The 25,540-nt window shown below is 45.2% G+C and overlaps 1 long non-coding RNA gene across 1 annotated transcript; it reads left to right on the top strand.

Moving 5' to 3' along the window:
- Window positions 1–834: 834 nt before the first annotated feature.
- LOC135361720 (uncharacterized) lies at window positions 835–17,049 on the top strand. The gene is made up of 4 exons (XR_010405473.1): window positions 835–997; window positions 13,645–13,832; window positions 15,613–15,660; window positions 16,929–17,049. It is a non-coding gene; the product is annotated as an uncharacterized LOC135361720 (long non-coding RNA).
- The last annotated feature ends 8,491 nt before the right edge of the window (window positions 17,050–25,540 follow it).

Below are 25,540 nucleotides of genomic sequence, written 5' to 3'. Positions count from 1 at the left end.
AAGAAGAAGGTAGAGCAAGGGGAAAATGCAGGCGTCTAAGGCAGGCATGGAGGGTCAGAGGTAGGAGGAGGATGAGGAGGCCAAGAGAAGCAAGTGGGTGAAAGGAGCCTGACTTAGTCACTTTTCTTTCCCTGCCCTGCAGGCTCTCTTGAGTAGGGTGACCACAGCATTTGTCATCCAGACGAGGACACTTCTGAGTGAAGGAGGTGCCAGGTGGAACAATAGGCATTAACCAGACTCTAGGACAGCGGGTGTAAACCAGGACTGGGCCATGTGGTCGGTCACCCTGTCTCTGAAGGATGCCTCTGAGCCGTGCCTACCGCGGCTTCTCACGCTCTGGCAGAGGCTCACCCCGACTCACCCCGGCGCTAGGCCTCAGTTTCCAGCTCTGCACCTCCACCCCGGAAGCAGCATCCACAGGCCTTCCGTTTCAACAATCACGCTTGTGTTTGCTCCTCTTTTACCTTCTATCCCAGCTAAGGAATCACCTTTCACCTGGTGCCCCAACCTGGAAATCTCCTTAACCCTTACTTACATCCACCTGGTCACCAAGTCCTGGTGATTCTGCTTCTAGCATGTGTCCTGTGGAGCCCTTCCTCCTCTCCAGGCCTGCTTGTCCCAGCCTGACTTCTGTTCCTCCCCCAGCCTTCTCTCCCTGAGGCCACCCTTCGTAGTTCATGCCAAAAGCCCTGCATACAGCTCTGAATGGGGACTGAGTCAGGGACTACACACGTGTGAGACATCAGGCAGAACCACGTAACTGGCTGGACCCACTTCCTAACTGTTGTAGAGTTCCAGAACCTCTCCAGGACTTTTTAATGCTTGGCAAAGCTCAGGGACCAGACACACAAGTGCCCCAATACAGAGATCCCTGGATTTGCTTGGGGCTCAGGCGCCGTTTGGGAAGGAACTCAGTGCCACTTAGAGTCCGAACTTCTTAGAGCTTAGGCGGAGGTTTCTGGAAGATGGTTGGCAAGTCGGAGAGCCAGGAAGCGAGGTGAGGTAGGAAGATGGGTCAGTAGAAAAGCCAGTCTGAGCAGCTGGATCTGGAAGTGAGAGAGCCAGGGGGCCTGCGTGGTGTATGAGGCTGTGCCTGAGCTTTCCAGCCCTGGGAGAGTGTGGGTCTGGCTGAGAGGCAGAGGCCTGGGCTGGGTCACTGGGATCCCAGCTGCTCTGCTGACAGGGTTGATGGTGACAGGTAGAAGGTGGCTTCCTACTGGGTGGAGGGGAGGACACGTGAGAGGTCAGTGGAGGGGCCGGGGAGGGGGTCGGAGCCCTGGCAGAGGCCCACTTTTGGCCCAGTGGCCAGGGGTTAGCCGAGCAGCCCGTGAGTGGGGCAGAAGCGTCAGTGGAGTAAAAAGATGGCAAAAGGGGCCAGCCCTGGCCGGGGTTGTGTGTGAAACGGCCCCACCCCACCCCATCTAGGGGACAGGTAGCCTTCTCTGAGTCCATGAACTATAGGAGGCCAGAGAACATTTGGGTCAGCACCTCTGAGAATTCTAGGAAATACTGTATCCAACTTTTTATTCTAGAAAATTCGAAATGTACAGAAAAGTAGAGGTAATAGTCTTATGAATCCTCCATGTGTTTCTGTGCACTTGTTTACTCCTCTTAATTTTTTTTAAAAGTTTATTGAGATATCATTCACATACTATGCAATTCATCCATTTAAAGTTATACAATGTTTTTAGCATATTCACCATATTGTGCCACCATCACCATGATTTTGCCATAAATATTATTTGTATCTGGACCGGGCAGCTGTACCGTCATTAGGCGTTTCTAAGACTACCACACACCCATTAGAAATAATGCTTACAAAAGAATCGTAATGATTGGGGGAAATCCTCATTGTAAAAGGTTAATGTAAAAAAGTCAGGATAGCATTTCATGAATAAATGAACTATAAAAAAAGAAACAAAGGGAACATGCGCTCATTTTTTTTTAAAGATTTTATTTATTTATTTTTGAGAAAGAGAGAGCGACCCTGCCCATGATCGGAGGGGAGGGGCAGACGGAGAAGCTGACTCCCCAGTGAGCAGGGAACCCAATGAGGGCTGGGCTCAGTGAGGGGCTGGATGCAGGGCTCATTTCGGGTCTCGATTCAGGGCTGGAGGCGGGGGCTGGATGCGGGGCTCAATGTGGCCCTTGATCCCAGGGATCATGACCTGAGCTGAAGGCAGATGCTTCACCGACTGAGCCACCCAGGCGCCCTGCTCTAATGTTGAAAGTGTGTCTGGGTCATGGAATAAGTGATACTGTTTCTCTAATTTTAAAATATTATCCAAAGTTTTATATAGTGAAGAGGCATTTATTTGGTAATTAGAAGCCAGTTTAAACTTTACAAATGAGGGTGTAGGACCTGATGGTATCTGAGGCCCTGCCTGCCTCAAAGTTTTTTGTGTTTGAATATTCTCCCCACAGGCATCCCGCTGCCCACCAGAGGGAGGAGCGGGGGGGCCCCCCAGCCAGGCCCCTCCGGGTGGGGGTGGGTGAAGGCCTGCCCGCTGGGAGAGAGGGTTCTGGGCCCAGCAGGTCTTCCACAGCTGGAGACAGCCAGCTTGCCCCCTCATAGGCACCCAGGGAGATCACCATCCTGTGCCTCATTCAACATCAATTTTCTTTGATAAAAGAAATTCTTTCCAAAAAAAAAAAAAAGACATTCTTTCATTACCACTTTATTACAAATTTAGGCATTTATTACTTGCAGTAAACACACATAACTTTTCGACAATTTATTTGGAATTGTCTTTCATTTCATGCACAATCACTAAGTAATTTCCATGGACATATAGTTCCAACATTTTGTTCAACCTCTGCTTACTGTTCTCCTTCAGATTGTCTTTTGCAATATTAAGAATCAGACAACTTATGTGTAAACTAATTAGAATTTAAATAAAAACTTGAAACAAAAAAGCAAAGAATATATGGGGCTCTTGGCTGGCTCGGTTGGTAGGGCACACGGTTCTTGATCTTGGGGTATTGAGTTCGAGCCCCACAATGGGTATAGAGATTACTTAAAAAGAAAAAAAAAATCTTAAAAAAAAATAATAATATAGCTGTCCCGTGAGCAACTTCAACTATGCCATCATAGAGATTCCAAATTGTGACTGTCCTCAGATGTCTGTCAGCTGACAATTTTTCCAATTGTTCATTGCAACTGTATAGAAATACAGTTGATTTATATATATATTGTCCTTCAAACTTCTTAAATTCACTTACCAGTTTTCATATCTATTTTTGTAGATTCCTGGGAATTTTCTATGTCCATGATCGTTTGTCTATAGAAACAAAGACTGTTTTATTTGACTGTCTTCAATCTGTATGCCTTTTATTTTGTACAGTGGTGAGGACCTCCAGTTCTGTGTTGAATCGGAGAGGTGAAAGCAGACATCTTTGCCTTGTTCCTGATTTTCTAGAGGGAAAATCTTTCATCTTTTACCATTGAGTAGGATGTTAATTGTGGGGGTTTTGTCGGTGACTTTTATCAGGATGAGGAAGTTCCTTCCTATTCCTACCATTTTATTGTTTTCTTTTTGTCTTGATTTTTTGTTCCTCTGGTTCTTCCTTTCCTGCCTCTTTTTTTTTTCTTTTTAATCTATTTTATTATTTCTATTGGCTTTTTAGCTATACTTCTTTCCACTGTGCGTGTGTGTGTGGTTGTTCTAGGGATTCCATTATTCACTCATGTTTTCCCAGTACTGCTTCATACTAAATGTAGAAAACTTGCAACATATAAATCCATCTGTCCCCTCTCCAATATACTATAGCGTGAAATGGATTCCATCTACATATATCTTATTAACCCCACAAGACAGTATTGTCACTTTTTTTTAAAGATTTTATTTATTTAGGGCGCCTGGGTGGCTCAGTTGGTTAAGCGACTGCCTTCGGCTCAGGTCGTGATCCTGGAGTCCCGGGATCGAGTCCCGCATCGGGCTCCCTGCTTGGCAGGGAGTCTACTTCTCTCTCTGACCCTCCTCCCTCTCATGCTCTCTGTCTCTCATTCTCTCTCTCTCTCAAATAAATAAATAAAATCTAAAAAAAAAGATTTTATTTATTTATTTGAGAGAGAGAGCGCGCACAAGCAGGGAGAGTGGCAGAGGGAGAGGGAGAAGCAGGCTCCCTGCTGAGCAGGGAGCCCAATGTGGGGCTCAATCCCAGGACCCTGGGATCATGACCTGAGCCAAAGGCAGACACTTAACGACTGAGCCACCAGGGCGCCCCGACAGTGTCGTCACTTTTAAAGAGTCTTAAAAAGAAATAAAAAATAAAAATAAAGAGTCATACATAAAATAATGAAATTAAGAGGAAAATAACAGACCCTTTACATTTACCCACTGATGGTCTTTATTCCTCTCTGAGGACCTAAGTTTCCATCTGGTATTATATCCCTTCAGCCTATAGGACTTTCTTCAGCAATTATTGTAGTGAGAATCTGCTGGTGGTGAATTTTCTTTTATCTGAGAATCCCTATTTTACTTTTATTCTTGAAGGAGGTTTTCAGTGGATATAGAATTCTTAGTTGATACCTTTTTTTTTTCCAGCCTTTAAAGAGATCCTTTTACTTTTTTTTTAAAGATTTTATTTATTTATTTGACAGAGAGAGACACAGTGAGAGAGGGAACACAAGCAGGGGGAGTGGGAGAGGGAGAAGCAGGCTTCCCGCTGAGCAGGAAGCCCAATGCGGGGCTCGATCCCAGGACCCCGGGATCATGACCTGAGCCGAAGGCAGACTCTTAACCAACTGAGCCACCCAGGCGCCCGAGATCCTTTTACTTTTATTTGCTATTTATAGTCCACTCTCTGGGGGCTTCCTTTAGCTGTTTTTATGTGTGTGTGTTAAATCCAGAGGGGTTTTTTTGTTTGTTTTTTTTCTGTGTAAAATTGCTCTGGCAGGATCTTACTCAACTATTACCAGAAGCAGATGTGTCACAACTTTATTTTCCAACTAGGCTTTTTCTTTTGAAAAAAGTGAAACCTATAGGAAAGTTGCAAGAATATTACAACAAACTCCCATATGTCCTTTACCTAGATTCACAATATAATACCTATTATTCTTTTTTTTCTGAACCATTTGAAAGCTAGTTCCAGACATCAAGCCCCTTTGCCCATAAATCCTTCATTGTGTGTTTCCTAAGAACTAGGACATTCTCTTACACAGCTAGAATTCAATTCTTAAATTCAGGAAATTTAATATTAATACTAATATTCAGTTCATATTTAATTTTTATTATCCCAATATTGTCCTTTATAGTTTATAGAGTTGTTGTTGTTGTTTTTTTCTCCAAGATTAATCTAGGATCTAGGATCATGCATTGCGTTTAGTTGTTATGTCTGTGGTCGAATCTCGAACAGTTTCTCAGCCTTTGTTGAACTTTTAAGAAATTGATAGTTTTGAAGATACAGACCATTTGCTCTGTAGAATGATCAGTTCTGGCTGATGCATCACTGTCAGGAAGACTCAACACATCACATCAGGAGACAGGTGATGCCCGTTTGTCCCATTTTTTGTGATGTCAACTTGGATCACTTGGTTAAGGTGGTGTCTGCCAGTGTCCCCACTGTAATGGCACTTTTTTCCCCCTTTGGGATTAAGAAAGAATTGGTGGGAAGATGTTTGGCTGGGTAAGCATCCTGTTCCCAACACACTTGCATCCCAGGATAGCATCCAATTCTGATTCCTGCCTGAGTCAATTATTACTGTGATGGTTGCCAAATAATTTTTCTACCTCTGTCATTTCCACACGTATCAGTCAGCATTCCACTGTAAAGAGGCACTTGCCCTCCCCCTCCCTTTATTGATTAACAATTCGCAAGTTCTTCTAAGTTTTTCATTCATTGTGACACTCACATTGTCCTGTATTTGACCAATGGGAGCACCTTTCAGCTAGTTCCTCTGTTCCATTGTCGGGATTCCATAGTTCTTTGGAAGTTTCTGGAACAATAGGATGTTCCAGGGTCATTCTGCACAGTCCCTGCCCAGCCCAAGAATGGAATCAGCCATTTCTTCAAGGACTACTGTTTCCTTATAGTGTTTTGTCAGCTGTACTCCAGGCAGCTTTATCTGTTGGGTCCAGGGGAGAGATGCTCATTAGAGTTAAGGACAAGTAAGAAGCTCGTGTTGTCATCTGAGGGAAATGTGTCCACAATCCGGTCCACCTGCTGCATATCTCTGTGGATGGAACACCATAGTCACTGCCCTCTCTGCTGGCAGGCTGCATAGACCAAAGAACAGTCTGGAAGTCTTTCTTATTGCTGATAGTTGGAGCGCCATATGGGTCCATGTGTTCTTATAAAAAGAAAAATACAAAAAAAAGAAAAATATAAAAAAAACCCACGTCACCATGTATTCTTATAAAAAGCTGAGCCATGTTGAAGGAGCAGGGGACTCTTGATCTCAGGGTCATGAGTTTGAGCCCCATGTTGGGTATAGAGATTACTTAAATAAATAAAACTTTTTTAAAAAAAATTTTAAAAACTGAGCCGTTCATAATGACATTTAAAAACTGAGTTTAATTTGTTGACTCTTAGCCCTCATTCAAGTCAGGGTGTAACACTGTGGTAGTTTCATTTTTATATGTCCTCTACAGTTAAGAGTAGTTCACTTAAGATTTTCCTTCTTATCTCTGTGGTGTGAATTATGGAATCACTTAGAACGCAGCAAGATGTAAAAGAACCACAATTTGATTGGCTTTTGCAATTTACCGAATGTAGCTTGTTATTGCAAAAGAAAATGTGGAGGGGCACCTGGCTGGCTCAGTTGGTAGAGCATGTGACTCTTGATCCCAGGGTCATGAGTTCAAGCCCCACGGTGGACATAGAGCTCACTAAAAAAATAAATAAATAAAAAGGAAAAAGAAGAGAAAATGTGGAAAGGAGTCTATTCAAGGGAATTTCTTGGCATGTTTCTATTTTATCATAAAAAAGAGAGTACTGTAAGGATAAAGAGGAATGGAGGCCTAATCCTCATCTATAGCTTATTCCTGAAATGCTCCTTCCTAAAAATAAATAACTCATGAAATATTTACTTCAGGAAGCTAGAACTTTAAGTTTTGGTCAACAGCGCTGAACACAGTAAATCAAACTATACCTCTTATAAATTGTGTATTTTTTTTTAAGATTTTATTTATTTATTTGACAGAGAGAGACATAGTGAGAGCAGGAACACAAGCAGGGGGAGTGGGAGAAGCAGGCTTCCCGCGGAGCAGGGAGCCCGATGTGGGGCTCGATGTGGGGCTCGATCCCAGGACCCTGGGATCATGACCTGAGCCGAAGGCAGACGCTTAACGACTGAGCCACCCAGGCGCCCTGTGTATTTTTTTAAAAAAAGATATTATTTATTTATTTGTCGGAGAGAAAGAGTGTGTACAAGCAGGGGAGTGGCAGGCAGAGGGAGAAGCAGGCTCCCCACTGAGCAAGGAGTCCTTAGTGGGACTTGATCCCAGGACCCTGGGATCATGACCTGAGCCGAAGGCAGACACTTAACTAACTGAGCCACCCAGGCGTCCCAAACTGTATATTTTTTAAATGAATATGTTTTATTTTTAACTAAATAATACATGTTTATCCAAAACAAAATGTTTTGACTCTAAATAGTATTTTAAGCTTAAAAAGGTAAAAAATGATCAACATGTTTCATTATTTTCCTTATCCCCTATTTTTTATTTTGTAAAATTTCTTCTAGTTAAGCTTCACCCTCACTAAGACTTTTTCTTCTTTTAAGTAAGCTCTTCACCCAGCATGGGGTTTGAACTCACAACCCTGGGTCCGCCCTCTACCAACTGAGCCAGCCAAGTGCCCCACAGTAAGGCGTTCTTAAATTTGAAGTTGCATTATCCTTTTCATCTCTTGCTTTTAAATGTTTTCACTTTCACAACATGACAAGTTTCAGAATCCTTTAAAAATGACTTTATTCAAATTGCTTTCTAAAAGTGAGATTTTGTATTATTTGTCTTTCATACCATCCAGAACCACATTTGCCTGAATAGACATTTTGGATGGACTCAGTGTCATTTGGGCCCAAGTGACAGCAAATGATGAAGCAAAACTGTAGAAATTGTCCAACATCTTTTGTGTGAATCAAGTTGATGATCTGCTGAGGATCTAACAGCTTTGCCTTTGTCTGCTGAGACAGATTGTCCAATAATTCTACTGAAATTCCCATCTGAGCAATAAGACAACTAGATCGATGGAAGAGAACAGAGAGCCAGAAATAGGCATATACAAATAGAGTCAGCTGATCTTTGACAAAAGAGCAAAGGCAATTCAATGGTGAAAGAAAGAATAGTCTTTGCAACAAATGGTGCTGGAAAACAGGACATCCACATGCAAAAAAAGAAAGGAATCTAGGGGCACCTGGCTGGCTCAGTCAGTAGAGCATGTGACTCTTGATCTTGGGGTTGTAGGTTCGAGCCCCACGTTAGGTATAGAGATTGCTTTAAAAAAATAAAATCTTTTTAAAAAAAGAATCTAGACATAGACCTTACATCCTCACAAAAATTAATTCAAAATGGATTATAAATCTAAATGTAAAATATAAAACTATAGAATTCATAGAAGTTAACATAGGAGAAAACATAAATGACCTTGGGTTGGGTGATGATTTTTAGATACAACACCAAAGGCATCATTCATGAAAGAAAAATCGGACTTCGATAAAATTACAAACTTCTGCTCTACCAATCTGAGTAGCAGACAGAGCCTGGACAATATTCATGGCTACCAGGAAGTGTCAGCTTCCTTCCTTCCTCCCTCCCTCTCTCCCTCCCTTCCTTCCTTTTCCTTCCATCCTTCCTTCCTTTTCCTTCTTTTTCCTTCCTTCCTTCCTTTTCCTTTCTCCATTCCTTTTCCTTCCTTCCTTCCCTCCTTCCCTCCTTCCCTCCTTCCTTCCATTTTGAAGAAGGCAACAAATTCTAGGAGATAATATATTGGCTTATATCTGAATCAGGACAGGAAAAGGAGAGCTTCCCCATTTTTGTAGGAAATGAAATTATTCCCATCACAAAAAGAGCACAACATGGCTGTTGTTTTATAATCAGGAAAGCCAGGGCGCCTGGGTGGCTCAGTTGGTTAAGCAACTGCCTTCGGCTCAGGTCATGATCCTGGAGTCCCTGGATCGAGTCCCGCATCGAGTCCCGCATCGAGTCCCGCATCGGGCTCCCTGCTCGGCAGGGAGTCTGCTTCTCCCTCTGACCCTCCCCCCTCTCACGTGCTCTCTCTCATTCTCTCTTAAATAAATAAATAAAATCTTTAAAAAAAAAATAATAATCAGGAAAGCCAACCACAAATCTACCCTTACCCCTGCTTTGCCCCTGTTTGCACCAGGCTTCTGGTCACCTGGCAGCAGGGAGGGAAGGCAGCAACTGAGAGCCCTGAGCTTACTGATCTAGTCAAGCCAAGAAGTTTCCAGAACTTGTGGGACAGCTCCCACCCAGTCACCTACATAGTGAATGAACAGCCCTCTTGGTAAGTTGAACTGATCCTTTATGTCATGCTCCTGGCCTCACAAGTAGATTCAATGCAGAAACCCAAAACTCACTGTGAAACCATTGGCTGTTACATGGAACATGAGAATTTCGAAGTTTTTAGCAAATTACATATTTCAACTTATTTATAAGTGGACTTCCGAAGAAAGCATTTAATTTACTACTAAACTACTGATAAAATTAAATATGATATAATGCTATCGTTAAAAACTATGGTCACAAAAATTGTAATATATAATTTACCATTTTAAAGACTTTTACCATTTTGTTTTTGGGGCACCTGTGTGGCTCAGTCTATTAAGCATCTGTCTTCAGCTCAGGTCATGATCCCAGGGTCCTGGGATCAGGGTCTGCATCGGGCTCCCTGCTCAGCGGGGAGCCCGCTTCTCCCCCTCCCTCTGCCCCTCACCCCCACCCCCCAGCCCCACTCCCATTCTCACTCCCACTTGTGCTCTCTCTCACTATCTCTTTCTCTCTCAAATAAGTAAATACAATCTTTTAAAAAAAAATTGTTTTTAAGTAATCTCTCTACCCAATGTGGGGCTTAAACTGACAACCCCAAGATCAAGAGTCACACACTCCACTGAGTCAGCCAGGCGCCCCTAAAATTTATCATTTTAAAGTGTGCAATTTGGTAGTATTAGGACATTCACAACATTGTGCAACCATCACCATTATCTAGCTCCAGAACATTTTCATCACCCCAAGAGGAAACTCCACACCCTTTAAGCAGTCACTCCCCAGGCCTTCTAGTCCCCAGCCCTGGCAACGACCAATCTACTTTCTGTCTCTGCGATTTTTCTGTTCTGAACATATCCTATAAATGAATCATACACTATGTGATCTTTTGTGTCTGGCTTCATTCACTTACCACAGTGTTTTCTAGGTTCATCCCTTTTATAGCATGTGTCAACACTTCATTTTTAAGGCTGAACAATATTCCAATGTATAGACATAGCACATTTTGTTTATCTGTTCTTCAGTTGATGGACATGTGGGTTGTTTCTACTTTTTGGCTATTGTGAGCAGGGCTGCTTTGGCCATTCCGGTACACATTTTTTGTTTGAACACCTGTTTTCAATTAGTTTGGTTACATACTTAGGAGTGGATTTGCTGGGTCATATGGTAATTCTGTGTTCAGCAACCACCAAACTGGTTTCCACAGTGGCTGCACCATTTGACATTCCCACCAGCAGTGAACGTGGGTTCCAGTCTCTCCACTTAACCGACACTTGACTTGTGGTGGAGTTTTTTGTGGTTTTTTTGATTGTTTTTGTTAAAATCATTCTAACGCGTGTGAAGTGGTATCTCATTGTAATTTTTAAAAGAGAAGATGCTTTTGATTTTTTTAAGATTTTATTTACTTATTTGAGAGAGGGTGAGCGAGAGAGAGAGTACAAGTGGGGGACGGGGGAGGCAGAGGGAGAAGCAGACTCCCCACTAAGGAGGGATCCCGATGCAGGGCTCGATCCCAGGACCCTGAGATCATGACCTGAGCCAAAGGCAGACCCTTAACCGACTGAGCCACCCAGGCACCCCCAGAAGATGCTTTTTATGATTTCAATCTTTTTAAATTTATTGAGACTTGTTAAATATATATAATGCTGTTTTATAAATAACACGAGTCTATTCTATTTGCTTTTTTATTTGAATACTTATTACACTATTATGGGAAATTAAATATTAATAAAAATCAGTTTTGAAAAAAGGAATTATAAACTAATCAATTGTATAAATTTACCTCTGTGTGATGCAAACTCCCATTTTTATAATATCATAGTATATACACTTCTTATATTATTTCCTAAGGTACTGCTTTATTTTCATTACAAATATCAAGGAGTGAAAATAGCCCTTCATTAGGGCGTGGACATCAGAGGGAGGTAAACACCCGGGTCTGGGAGTCAGACCCACCCGGGATTGAACCAGTTTTTCTCCCTGCTAGCTGTGTGATCAGGGCGAGTTACATAACTTTGCTGAGCTTGCATTTATTCATGTGCCAAATGGGGATGAGAACACGTAAGTCAAGGAGTATGTCTCCTAAGTCAGGATTAGTTGAAGTCAGATAATAAAAAGGTGGGTTGCTGAACAGGGAATTCTGCATTTGGAGGGGGGAGACAAGCATTTTGGGGGGCGCCAATCCCTCCATGACCCTGAGAAAATGCCTCCAGAATGTCTGCTTTGCTTTTCCCTTTCCTGAGAAGTTCCCAGCTGGAAGTAAGGGCAAGAGATGGGATTCATTCATTCAACAGGCACTTACTGAGCCCGCTCTGTGTGCCAGGGGCCACTCTAGGTGCCCGGAGACACAGCAGCAAACAGGAGAGACAGAGCCCCTGTCTACATGGAGCTTCTATCCCAGTGGGAGACAGGCAGTCACCTACTAAACCGGGAGATTTTAATATGGCAGATGGTGGGAAGAACTGGATGAAAAAAGAAAGCAAGGGGAAAGGATAGGGCCTCCAGGGCAGGGGTGGCATGGCTCCTATCCTATGTGGAGCATCCGGGGAGGGCCTGAGTGATCAGGGGACATCTGGGCAGAGACCAGAAGGAAGCAGCAGTGTGAGTGGTTCTGATATAGGGAGGATGCGGATTTCCAACAGAAGGAACAGCGAATGCAAAAGTCCTAAGGCACAGCGTGGGTTGTTAGGGGTCAGAATGGGAAGGGGGGCAATGGGTGACATTTTAAGGACTTCTGAGTGAGGTGGGAAGCCTCTGAAGTGTTTTCGGAAGAACCATGCATGACCCGATCTAAACGTTCTCGGAGGTCGCTCTGTGTGCTGGGTTGAGAAGAGCCCATGGGCAAGGGAGGAAGGGGACCCGTTGGGGCTTTCCCATTCTCGCTTGCTGGGACTAGACAGAGCTGTCCTGGTGAGATGCAGTGGGGTCTGCGGATATTTTGGAGGTAAATTTACTGACATATTGCTGTGAACTCAGAGAGAAAGAGGGACTCAGGGATGCTTAGAGCCACCGTGAGGACGGTGCTACCTATTTTCTCAGGGGAGGGGGGGAGCCTGGTGGAAGCGCCGGGCAAGGGAATCGGTGTGTCTTAGGGCAGTTACCCCGAGGGTGGCTGAGCAGGCAGGGCCTGAGCCTGGAGTTGCGGGGATGCTCCCCTGGGAGCCTTCAGGGCATATGTGGTGTCTAAAGCCAGGCACTTGCAGGACGTTCCCTGGGGCCATGGGTGTAGATGAAGACAAGTGCTCTGAGCACTGAGTTCTGAGCCACTCTGACACTTAGAGGTCAGGAAGATGAAGAGACACCAGCAAGACTGAGGAGGAGGAGAAGGAGGGAGGGAGGGGGCAAGAGGTGTCCTGGACGCCTGGAGAAGGAAGTGTTTCAGGAAGGAAGGAGATGGAGTCAACATCTCAAGAATTAGTGGCCACTCCGACCTTGGCAAGAGCACTCCTGATGGAGGTGGAGGGGATGAGGCCCCGAGGGAATGCTCTAGAAGGGCTGGAGACCAGTACACACAGCTCTTTCAGGGAGTTCTGCATAAACTGGAGCAGGGAGATGGCGCGGAGCTGGAGGGGGGCTGTGGAGCCTGGCATCAAGGGAGAGTGCTTTTATTTTGGCCAAGTATTAGAGAGATTTCGGCATGTTTCAAGTTGTGTCCCTACTCGTGTGTGAAACAGTGTGGCAGGAGAGATCTCCCCTGTGCTAAATGGTTTGGAGACACTTCTCTGGAAAACATTTGCTTTCTGAGTTCTCCAGTCAGTTTTCTCAACACTGAACATTTGCCCCAAGTAACAGCTCCTCCTTTAATTATGGCAGCCAGCTGCAAAAGGGAAACTCCAGGGGCTGGGAATGTTGCCCCTCTGCTTTCTGCCTCTTACCGAGTGTGAGGACTAATCACCACCCTGATGGGAAGGTTTAAGGTCACCACACACGTGCATTTAATTCTGCTAGTTCTCAAGTAAGAGCAGAGGCGCCAGGAGAAAGTGGAAAGGGCCCTGGTGGGGAAGAGACAGCGATCTGCCCCCCACCCTCCCTTCAGTGACCATCAGCTGTGTGACCACAGCATGTCATGGGGCATCTCCGGGCATCTTTAGTGAAAGCACTGCAAGCAGGTCTCTAAGTGACCTATTTGTCCCTCAGACTGTCCTTGCTTTGAGAATTTAGCTATGCATTTACAATTATATTTATCCTCTATTTCTAGGTGTCTGCAGTGGGAAGGGGAGCAGGTCTGCTTTCTTGCCTGGCTAAAGTGGGCATAGATAGAACTCGCAACCCCGGGATAGAACTCGCAACCCCAAGATCAAGAAGCTGGATCAAGTCACTTCCATGCATTCACTCGCTCGCTCATTTAACAGTATTGACTGAGCACCAACCCTGTGCCAGGAACAGGTAGGCCCTGGGGACCCAGGGGTACACGAGGCATATTGTATCCCTGCCCTCAGAGAGCCTGCTGCCTAGCTTCCCTAGGTCTTTCACACGGTCCTTTAGCTGTGTGACACACCCACCACTTAGATTTCTCCCTTGTTCTCTGGGAGACCACATCCTCTGGGTCTGCTGGAGGTTGCTTGCTTCCTGGGCCAGCTGCACAGCCCTCAGGGGCTGGCTTCCTGGGACTCAGGGCTCCCTTTCTTGGGGTACTTTTTCATTTTGCTCAAGAATGTCCTCTAATAGGGACGCCTGGGGGGCTCAGTCGGTTAAGCGTCTGCCTTCGGCTCAGGTCATGATCTCAGGGTCCTGGGATCGAGCCCCACGCCGGGCTCCTGCTCAGCTTGAAGGCTGCTTCTCCCCCTGTTTATGCTCTCTCTCTCTCTCTCTCTGACAAATAAATAAAATCTTCAAAAAAAAAAAAAAAGAAAGAAAGAAAGAAAATGTCCTCTAATAGATTCCTGAGAAGGTGAGCAAGGGAAGAAAAAAATTACCTCTTTGTATATCTGAAGACATCATTTCCTATTTGCCGGAAAGTTGAATAAGTAGAGAACTTTACCTAGAACATCCATTCAAAATTTAGACACTATTGCCCCGTTGTTTCCTAAGTCTCCACATTACTTTAGGAAAATTTCTATCATTCAGGTTCTCAATTCTTTGTGGGTGACCTCTCTCTCACCCTTGGATGCTTTTCCTTTTTTTCTCTTAATCTTTTCTTTTATCCTTGGGGTTCTGAAATGCCATGATAACATTCCTTGGTGCAGTAATTTTTCATTCTTTTGGGCTAGGCCCTTCCGATCTGGAGACTAATAACCCTCAGTTCTGGGCAGTTTTCTTGTCTTCTCTCTCCCGACAATCACCTTCGTTTTCCTCTTTTTTTTTTCCCCAAAGATTTTATTTATTTATTTGAGAGAGAGGGAATACAAGCAGGGGGAGAGGGAGAAGCAGGCCTCCCGCAGAGCAGGGAGCCCGATGAGGGGTTCGATCCCAGGACCCTGGGATCATGACCTGAGCCGAAGGCAGATGCTTAACGACTGAGCCACCCAGGCGCCCCCGTTTTCCTCTTCCTTTTCTTTTTCTGGACCTCCAATTAATCAGATTTTGGCTTTTGGATTGGCCCTCTGAATTCCTTATCATTCCTCTTTTCCATGTCCCTCTCCTTCCCTCTCTCTCTCTGCTGGTTTGTGTGTTTTATTTCTGGGAGATTTCCCTCACTTTCACCTTCTAATTCTTCTCTTGAATCTTTTATTTCAGTTGACTGTTTTTATTTTAATGAATTCTATCTCGTTTTTTTAATAGCATCCTATTTTTTTAATTCTTTTTTAAAAATATTTATTTATTTGAGAGAGAGAGAGCATGAGCTGAGGGAAGGGCAGAAGGAGAGGGATAAGCAGACTCCCCCCTGAGCAGGAGCCTGATGCGGGACTCAATCCCAGGACCCCAGGATCATGACCTGAGCCGAAGGCAGATGCTTAACCGACTGAGCCACCCAGGTGTCCGGCCCCCTTTTATTTAAGTAGCTTCTACACCCACCACCGGGATAGAACTCGCAACCCCAAGATCAAGAGTTGCGTACTCTACTGATGTAGCCAGTCAGCTGCCCCAGCATCCTATTCTTGCTTTATGAATTCAATATCATGTCGTATCCAAGGATATTCATTAAAGTGTGTTTGAGGTTTCTCTTCGGTTTTTGCAGTTTTTTTATTTCCTTTGTTTTTTTATTCTCTTTTATGTCACCATGCAGAACTGAATATCTGATTGAATGCAAATATCTGTTCAGTCTGGGTATCAGGTATGTGGATTTTTATTGTCTATGCTTTTTATATGTTTGAATGATTTCATATATGTTTTAGGTAGATTAGAAACTTTACATATGTTCGTCTGCCTTGGTGACTGGAACGGTTCAGCTCAGCACAATCCGCAGGGAGCTGACCTTTTAGTTGGTGTACCTCCAAGTGACACTATTTGTCAGTCTTTTCTCTTGAGCCAGGTTTTCCAGAGACCTTCCTAATCTGCCTGGGTACCTACGTCTGGCTGCCAAAGCTGGGGGAAAGGAGGGGAGAAGGCAGGAAAGAGTCTGAGAAGCCCATCATTTAAGATGCAGCTGTTGGGGCGCCTGGAGGGCTCAGATGGTTAAGCCTCTGCCTTTGGCTCAGGTCATGATCCCGGGGTCCTGGGATCGAGCCCCGCGTCGGGCTCCCTGCTCAGCAGAGAGCCTGCTTCTCCCTCTGCTTCTGCCTCTCCCCCTGCTCATGCGCTCTCTCTCTCTCTCTATCGCTGTGTCTCAAATGAATAAATAAAATCTTAAAAAAAGAGAGAGATGCAGTTGTTCACTGAACCTGCTGCTTTCGATCCTGTGCCTCATCCCCACCTTTCCCTCCATCCTCCTGGTGCCCTCGAGTCTGGAGCCTCTCTTGTTCCATTTCTGCAGATCATAAACCTTCAGAAGGGGTGGCAGCCACTCCTGGCTGCGAGGGGTGATCAGGGACACCCAGGGCTCCCATTATTTTTTTTTTTTTTAAGATTTTATTTATTTATTTGAGAGAGAGCATGAGAGGGAAGAGGGTCAGAGGAAGAAGCAGACTCCTCGCTGAGCAGGGAGCCCGATGCGGGACTCGATCCCGGGACTCCAGGATCATGACCTGAGCCGAAGGCAGTCGCTTAACCAACTGAGCCACCCAGGCGCCCGCTCCCATTATTTCTTAAAGAGACTTCCTACCGGCCCCATGTTCATCTACTGTCTCATGCCTGACATCTCAGTGGTACCCGGCGCTCCTAAATCCTGGAACTCTTGGATTCAGGGCGAACCTGCTCACTTTTTATCGGCGTTCCTCTCGGAAAACAGGGAGGTTGTAACTTCTTCTCTAGGACACTTAGCTCTAGCTGTTCCCCATCTCCCGTTTTTAAAAGATTTAAGTTCAATATTTGCATAAATAAACCTTTTAATTCTCACAGATTGCTTGCCTTTTAACTTTTTTTTTTAGTATAGTTGACACAAAATGTTACATTAGTTTCAGATGGACAACATGGTGATTGGGTGTTATGTTGTGCTCCCCACAGGTGGGCAGCTACGTCCGGTACCAGGAACGCTGTTACGGCATCTCTGACTATGTTCCCTACGCTGTGTCTTTTATTCCCGTCCATTCCGTAGCTGGAAGCCTGGCTCTCCCACTTAATTTTGTATGGCTATGTTTACCAAACTCCTACAGGATGGGACCTCAGACTGAAGGGCTCTAGGGGAGTTTCTTGTGACACAATGAAGACATGCAGTTCTCAGAAATGGTCACAAGGTGGCTCAGTGACTCTATATTTAATTTAAAGTTACTTTCTCCCGACTCCTGGGCCAACCCACGAGAGTTAAAAGTCTTGAATCTTGGTTAATCCAGCATAGGGTATTTATGCTGGGCGGAGGTTCGGCGTGCTTTCTAGTCCACCTGCTTCTAGAGACAAGGGAATGGAGAGCCATTCGGAGTCACCCAGTCTGTCTTCTATCTGGAGGGGCTCCGTGGGAACAGGCCCTAGGCTTGAATTTTAAAATTCTTTTAAAGTCATATTCAAAGCTGCCTTCAAACTGTAATACTGGGTGAGTGCATGAAGGTGGCAGGGGGCACGAGGAGGCCAGCGCAGCCCCTGCTGCATGAGGAACGCGAAAGAAACAGAAGAGGAGTCCCTGGGTCACTTACCACATGTCCTGAACTCTTGCCTCGTGCCACTAAGCACTGTGAAGACACAAAGGGGTCAAGACAGGGTCCCTGCCCTCCAGAGTTTACAACCTGGTAAGGAGATGAGCCCACAGAAGACACGTGACTGCAACCAAGGAAGTCTGCCATAAATGCCCGGCGGAGGAACCGGAGATCACAAGTGCTCTTCTCGGTGTGGGGATGCGGGAGTCACTCCCCTGCTCCGGAGTGGAATGCCCTTGCTGGGGGATGGGGCTGGCCTTGGAAGAACGGTCTAAGTCAACCCTTCTCAAACTGGAATACGTGCCGTAGGCATCGCCTAGGGCTTTGGTTTAACGGTAGATTCAAATTCAGCAGGACTGTGCATGCGTGCAGAGTCTCACCCGAAACATACTGTGTTAATTGGGCTGGGTGCAACCTCGGCGTTCGGTATTTTTAAAAGCGCTTCCCAGGTGATTCTAACGCACGGGAAGGTTCGAACATCACTGACCTGGGGAACATGCATTACTCCACCCAGCATCTGAACCCCCCAGCTAGAGTGAGAGCCCACCCCACACTATGGAAGCTGCACGCGAGACCCTCTTTCCCCCACTTCCCTAGCGTCTGGGGCTCGAGCATGCACTTCGGGCTTCACCAACCAACTTGACCATCTCAGACTTCGCTCGCAGCAAAAGCTACTGAAAGAAGCTGAAGCTGCTCAGTACCGACCTTAGCAAGGATTTTGGCCTTGGTGGCAGCTCTACTGTTCTCAGAGGCGGCGGTGACCATTCCAGGGGCATGATGCTCAGCCGCAGTCAGGCCTCGGCAGACCAATTCTGCTAAGCCTGACTTTGAGCAGTGGTCTTGGCCGCACAGCCTCTGAAACTGGTCCTATGGTCCTGGAGATTGTGAGCTACCCCAATATATTAAACCCACCCAGAGTCCTTTATGATTAAATATAATACACCCTTTAAAACCCCGTAACACAAATGTGTAGATTAATGAATTGGTTTTTGTTGTTGTTGTTGTTTGTTTGTTTTTTAAGATTTTATTTATTCGACAGAGAGAGACACAGCGAGAGAGGGAACACAAGCAGGGGGAGGGGGAGAGGGAGAAGCAGGCTTCCCGCTGAGCAGGGAGCCCGATGCGGGGCTCGATCCCAGGACCCTGGGATCATGACCTGAGCCGAAGGCAGATGCTTAACGACTGAGCCACCCGGGCGCCCCAGATTAATGAATTGTTATAAGGCAAACACCCTTGTAAACATCCCTGCAAGAAGAGTTTGCTATCCCTGAAATCCTCCATGTGCCCCCTAGCATTTTTTAAAAGATTTATTTATTTATTTTGGGGGCAGGGAAGGGCAGAGAGAGAGGGAGAGACAGAATCTTTTTTTTTTTTTTAAGATTTTATTTATTTGTCAGAGAGCACAAGCTGGGGGAGCGGCAGGCAGAGGGAGAAACAGGCTCCCTGCTGAGCAAGGGCTTGATCCCAGGGCCCTGGGATCATGACTGGAGCCAAAAGCAGATGCTTATCTGACTGAGCCACCCAGGTATCCCAAGAGACAGAATCTTGAAGAGGACTCCGTGCTGAGCCTGGAGCCAGACACAGGCTCTCGACCCCATGACCAGGAGATCGTGACCTGAGCAGAAACCAAGAGACAGACGCCTAACCGACTGAGCCACCCAGGCGTCCCAACCCCTTACCATTTATAACTCCTCCCTCCCTGCTAAGAATATCCCTACCCTGACTTTTAGAGTAATCATTTCCTTCATTTTCTTTATATTACCTCTGTAGTTCCCTAAATACACTATAGTTTTACCTTTTTTTTTTTTCTTTCAGTCTTTGATTCATTTATAAGCTCTCACTCTCCCTCCATTGAAATTTCATTGTTGAAGAGACTGGATCAGTTGTCCTGTAACATTTACCAATCTGGATTTTGTTGATTGATGTAGTTCATTTTGTTCCTCTGTCCTCAGATTTCCTGTAAATTGGTAGTTGGATCTAGACCAAAACTTTGATCTGACTGATGTTTGAGACTTTGTTTGGCATGGCCTCGTCGTAGGAAGTATTGTGTTAGTGGTCAGAGGTACATAGGTGTTTGGCTCTATTTCGTTGGATCTCCCTTTGTGATGTCAGCCTTTGATCATTCCTAGATCCATTAATTCATTAGCAGTTACAAAACAGTTATATTCTATCATTTCTTCTTTCTTCCTCTGGTGGAATACTTCTCCATAGACCCCCTTCACCTTACTATTTATTGGGAAGAAAAACTTTCTCTATCCTCCTAGGTGCAGTGTTTGGAAGCTTGCAAATTAAACTGACAAAAGACAGATTAGTAAGAGAAAAGCAGATTTTTATCCACTATGTATCTGTGCGTTCACAGAAGAATGTGTCTCTTCTAATTTGGGGCTTATATGCCACCTTAATAGGGGGTAGGGAAGGGCAGAGAGGCACTTCTTACACGGGGAGGGGGAGAAAGGGCACTTACGTGACTTTTTGGAGAGATAAACAGACCCTTAGGAGGACGGGAGGTCAAACAGTCCATGTTTGTGACCGTGTTTGGGTGTGTACAAATCTCTCCAAGAGCTTTGAGTTGCTCCTTAGTGACCAGTGGGTTCTTTTGGGAAAAGCTATGCTTTTAAGCAGATAAGGGATTTCAGAAATTTAGAAACCTTCAGTTCAAAATCATTTTTATGCCCCAGTGGCTTATTCTGGCCCCCTTCGCTGTTCAGTCACCCAGTGATATAGTCTGTAGAGGGAAGTCAAGGTAAGTTCTTGATTCTTTTATTTACCAGGGAGGGTGTGGTGGGGAAGAGAGCTGTTTCCCAAGCACCTCCCGAGAGTGACCGGTTAGGGGGGCGTGTGCCTGCATGGGTGTATCCCATCATTGTGGAGCCACAGATTTATAAGTATTTGATGTGTTCAAAGTGCCCTCTCTCTAGCCAGAGCAGGTTGGCTCCCAAGCCCTATTGACACACCCTTAGATTTTCAGTACTTCTCTGTCTGATGTGACAAACATGGACTCTGCTATTTCTTCACGAAGCTCTGGTTTCTTCTAGTGGGAAAAAGGAACTTCTTAGGGCAAGGAACTCGCTTGCCGTTGGAACGCGCAAACCCCTCTGAATATCCGCCGCAGCTCTAATGTTGGCTTGCGGTGTGTTTTCAAGTACTTGCAGGTTATTTTGGAGTTCTTCAGTCCACCAGATGGCCCGTTTCCTCCCTACGCTTTCTTCCTCACAGACACTATTATGCAGTTCCTGTTTCTATCAGAAGTTTGCCCCAACCTGCTTGTGTTTGGGAGTGTGTGGGGGTACCCTGTCAACTGCTTTGGCTGCATACACTGCTCATGGGTTTTCCTATCCTACTTGCTGCGTTTTTATGGAGGGATTTGCGGAAAATGAAAAATCAGGCCACCGCCACCACCTTCATATAAAAATGCAACTTTAGGGGCGCCTGGGTGGCTCAGTCGGTTAAGTGTCTGACTCTTGATTTCGGCTCAGGTCAGGATCTCAGCGTTGTGAGATCGAGCCCCGCACTGGGTTCCACCCTCCGCAGGGAGTCTGCTGGAGATTCTTTCTCTCCTTCGCCCTCTTCTCCTCCTCCCCACCCCCGCTCGCACACACTCTCACTCTAAAAATAAATAAATCTTTTTTAAAAATGCAACTTTGGGCGCCTGGGTGGCTGGGTTGGTTAAGCGACTGCCTTCGGCGCAGGTCGTGATCCTGGAGTCCTGGGATCGAGTCCCGCATCGGGCTCCCTGCTCGGCAGGGAGCCTGCTTCTCCCTCTGACCTTCCCCCCTCTCATGTGCTCTCTGTCTCTCTCATTCTCTCTGTCTCACATAAATAAATAAAATCTTTAAAAAAAATAAAAATAAAAATGCAACTTTAACACCCTTTTACGAAATGTCTTCCACTGTTTAAATGAAGCAAATTTGGTTTTTACTATTTGCCGCTAAGAACTGCACAGAGGGATATTAAGCCAAGGGATGGAAGATGCAATTTTTTGCCCGACCTGTTTTGAGGCCTACAGAGAGCTAAGGAAATTTGTGTAGCACTGTGGGTGGACCATTAAGGCTGTAACGTGGATTGGGGCCTGGAACGTCCTCAACTGTTGGACCAGGTCAACTCACTGTTTTATTTCCCTGGAAGCTTGGATGATGACAAACTATGGTCAAAGCATGACACATCTTTGCTGTAGGCGACAGAGCCACCGTAGATTCTCGAGCAGGACAGTGGGGTGCTCAGAAGACAAACCTTCTGAGTGTGCAAGAGGGACAAGGGGAGTGAGCGGGAGAGCAATACTAGGTGGCGAGTTAGGCAAGTAACGCCTTGGTCTACAAAGAGAGGACGACGTATTGAAACAAGAGCGGTGGGAATGTCAAGGGGAAGACAGGTGACAATGGAGGAAAACTGAACGGTACTAGGTGACCATGAGGGGAAGAGTCATCACTGGGTGAGGTCTCAAAGTTGGGTGACTAGAAACAAGAATAGTAATGTCACCTCCCACATGAGTGACCTAGAGTTGAAACTGGAAAAGTGATCCCTATCCTAGGAATTTATTCTTCACACAATTCTCTTCAAGCATTTATTTCCAAGGTGACACGTAAGTGGCCTGTGTTGATTAAGAGGGGTGGGACGAGTGCCTCGCCCGTGCTCGGGGGTTCTCCCGGCCGCAGGGATGTGGGAGGTGCCCCAGTGAAGGGCACAGCGTAGAGGGACTTCAGAGCCGGCTGGCTCATCCCAGCGTGCTGTCCACTGCAGCATCTGCCTTCAGAACCTGCCAGACCCGTGGCTTCTGTAATTGCCCACGTGACACCGAGGAGGCTTTAAGCACTTCAGAAGGGGCCCAGGTGAACGGCCTCTCCTATGAGTCCGATCATTTCCAAGGCCACATCCACTCTGACCCCTGCACATCTGGTCTAAAGTAAATAGACCTTTTCCACTTACCACTAAAACCCTGCACTTCAAGCACTCACGGGAAAGCTCAATCTTGGACTGACTACACTCAAGCTCCAGTCAAGATGACTGCGATCATTTCAGAATCAAATGAGAATGGTAATTGCCCTTTCTTGAAGAAGCAAATGAACTCTGTCTGTAGCAAGTTATATCACCAGAAAGCTACAAGTCTACACTCATTGCTTCAGCTCCCTGCAGAAATGCCACCACGGGTTTTCAATGTACTTTTCTGTTTTACAGAAATTAGCAAAAATGATAGAGCAAAATGACAAGCAAATTTATGCATTTTATGAACTTGCATTGGAGACATTTTCACTTTGATAGCCAATAAGCCTTAATGGTAGAAATTTCTGAATTTTGTACTGGAGATTTTTTCTTAGCAACCGTTCTAAGGTGCAACAGGATGACACCTCTCTTTATCTTGGTGCTGGAAATCTCAGATCTAAATTGTGTCCCAGAAAAGCTTGAAGTCCTCAATTCCCCTACAGGACCCTTCATCTTGCATCAAGTTATACTGTACTAGTCATTTATTACAACCTATCTCAAACCTAAGAATTTGGCATAAACTATATCCAACTGCCTACTTTCCCCTCTCCTGTATTTTGAGTTTTTTCACCATTACTTGTGGTAGTGATTAATAGACAACACAGGTGCTCCTCGAAGTCTAGCTTTAGAAAGCCAATTAAGAGAAATGTGAAAAGCAACTACCTTACTGTTTACTTTCAGCCAAAAGATGGTTTGGAGTAGGGGCGCCTGGGTGGCTCAGTCGTTAAGCGTCTGCCTTCGGCTCAGGTCATGATCTCAGGGTCCTGGGATTGAGCCCCACATCGGGCTCCCTGCACCGTGGGAAGCCTGCTTCTCCCTCTCCCACTCCCCCTGCTTGTGTTCCCTCTCGCTGTGTCTCTGTCAAATAAGCAAAATCTTAAAAAAAAAAAAAAAAAAAAAGATGGTTTGGAGTAGGAGGAAACAAAATTGTCAGGGTGCGGGGGTGGGGGTGGAATATGGGTTTAAACTAAAACTGTTAACTGGGCTAAGTACTTTCAAGGGCATGACTGTTGGAAGGGGCCAATGTTAAGCTCAATGGTTACATTAACTAGGTAAGACTACATTCTAGAATTCTTTGTTAGCTCTGGCACAGAGCCCATATTACCTCCATTAAAATCATAACCAAACCTTAAGACCTTATCCTGAGAAACCGTGAGATGGTGAAGGTGAAAACAATGAGCACTGGCGTCAGGCTTGGTTTCAAAATCCAACTCCAGCACCAATGGGATGTGCAACCTTAGGCAAAATACTTAATCTGAGACCGTTTTTTTGTAAATAAACGGTATTTTGGATACCATCTCACCAGGTCGTTGGGGACATAAAGAACACAGAACAGTGTCACAAGTAACTAGTAGGATCCCTAGGAGGCAAAAAATATTCTTTCCCGGGGCACCTGGGTGGCTCAGTTGGTTAAGCGACTGCCTTCAGCTCAGGTCATGATCCTGGAGTCCCTGGATGGAGTCCCGCATCGGGCTCCCTGCTCAGCAGGGAGTCTGCTTCTCCCTCTGACCCTCCTCCCTCTCATGCTGTCTCTCATTCTCTCTCAAATAAATAAATCTTTAAAAAATATATATATTCTTTCCCTTACACATATTTGAGCTTAAAACCCTGGGTTGCCCTCTGCCATCATTTTAGCCTGGTCCTATTCAAATTTCAATTAACCTACTAACTTCCTATGTGATCAATCTCCAGAACCTTCCAGCTTCTCCCTCTTCCAACACATCTAGACTTGTTTTTCCTCACACACACACTGCGCTCACCACTCTTGAGGGCTCACCAGGATTCCCCATTGCCTATCGTTGTCCAGCTGGACTTCTGGTTTCTTACATAAGCAAAGCCTGTTTCGAATTTACCTGTGGTCCCTTCTTACCCTCCCCCTTAGCCAATCAGTCTACTTACCTAAGAACCAATTCATGTCCCTATTCCCTCAAAAAGCCAACTATTCCCATCAACTGAACTTGCTCTTAACTATTAATACAGTACTTAAAATCTGAAACACATCTAGTTGGATCTTTTTTAAGAGTAAGCTCTACGCCCAATGCATGGCTTAAACTACTCACCACCCTGAGATCAAGAGTTTGCATGTTCTATTGACTAAGCTAGCCAGGCACCCCTTGTTGGCTCTTATATACACTTAGCTAATGATCGCTTTTGCTTTCTAAACTAGATCTCAAATTTAAGGGCAGAGACCATGTTCTATTTTCCTATACCAGGTCTCAGAAAATCATGGGACTCACCTTAGACACACGAAACAAAAAGTTGGAGAGTGATGGGGAAACCCCTCTGCCAAATCAATCAATCTTTAAAAAAACAAAAAACACTCCAGGTGATTCCTATCAACACTGCAGGACCTTGTCCTTCTACACATTATCCTTCCCGCAGAGATAATCTTGTCAACAAATACTTATTTCTGTTGACTAATAATGCCCTAATAGGGGATTAACCTTTTCTTTATATAAAACAAATTTGTCAGGGCACCTGGGTGGCTCAGTCGGTTAATTATCTGTCTTCGTCGCAGGTCATGATCCTGGGGTCCTGGGATCGAGCCCCGTATCACATAAGCTGCCGCTTATGGTTCACAAAAAAAGTAAGAAATACTTTTTTCAGATAAGAGGATAGTCACTGCTAAAACAAGCATTCACTCTCCAGGCTGGGAGCCTACCTTGGAGCCCCTGGGTAATCAGCTGTGTTCAGCTGCAGTTGGCCTTGGCACATTCTAGTGTTGTTGGCTGGGGAGTGACTGACTGGTGTCTCTTTTGACACCAGGATGATTTTGCTGAGATTTCCATTTTTTATGTAGTTTCTTACCAAAGATAGTTCTTGAAATTGCTTTCTGGTTTCCCTAGGCTGAGAAAGTTATTTCCCTTCTATTTCTGCTCCTCTAATATTCAGTTGGCTATTTTGTATTGTCTTCAGAAGTAATCCTCCATCTTCAACTCCATAAATAAATGAAAACCAAGTCACACAGTTGGAAATCAAGTTTTGTTTTTATATGAACAGAAGTAGACCATC

The sequence above is a fragment of the Mirounga angustirostris genome, unplaced genomic scaffold (assembly GCF_029215605.1).
Source record: "Mirounga angustirostris isolate CCGP_5_RB_7025 unplaced genomic scaffold, mMirAng1.0.hap1 SCAF_10, whole genome shotgun sequence".
NCBI lineage: Eukaryota > Metazoa > Chordata > Mammalia > Carnivora > Phocidae > Mirounga > Mirounga angustirostris.
Note: the sequence above shows the minus strand (reverse complement) of the source record. Positions and strands in the feature narration are given on the sequence as shown.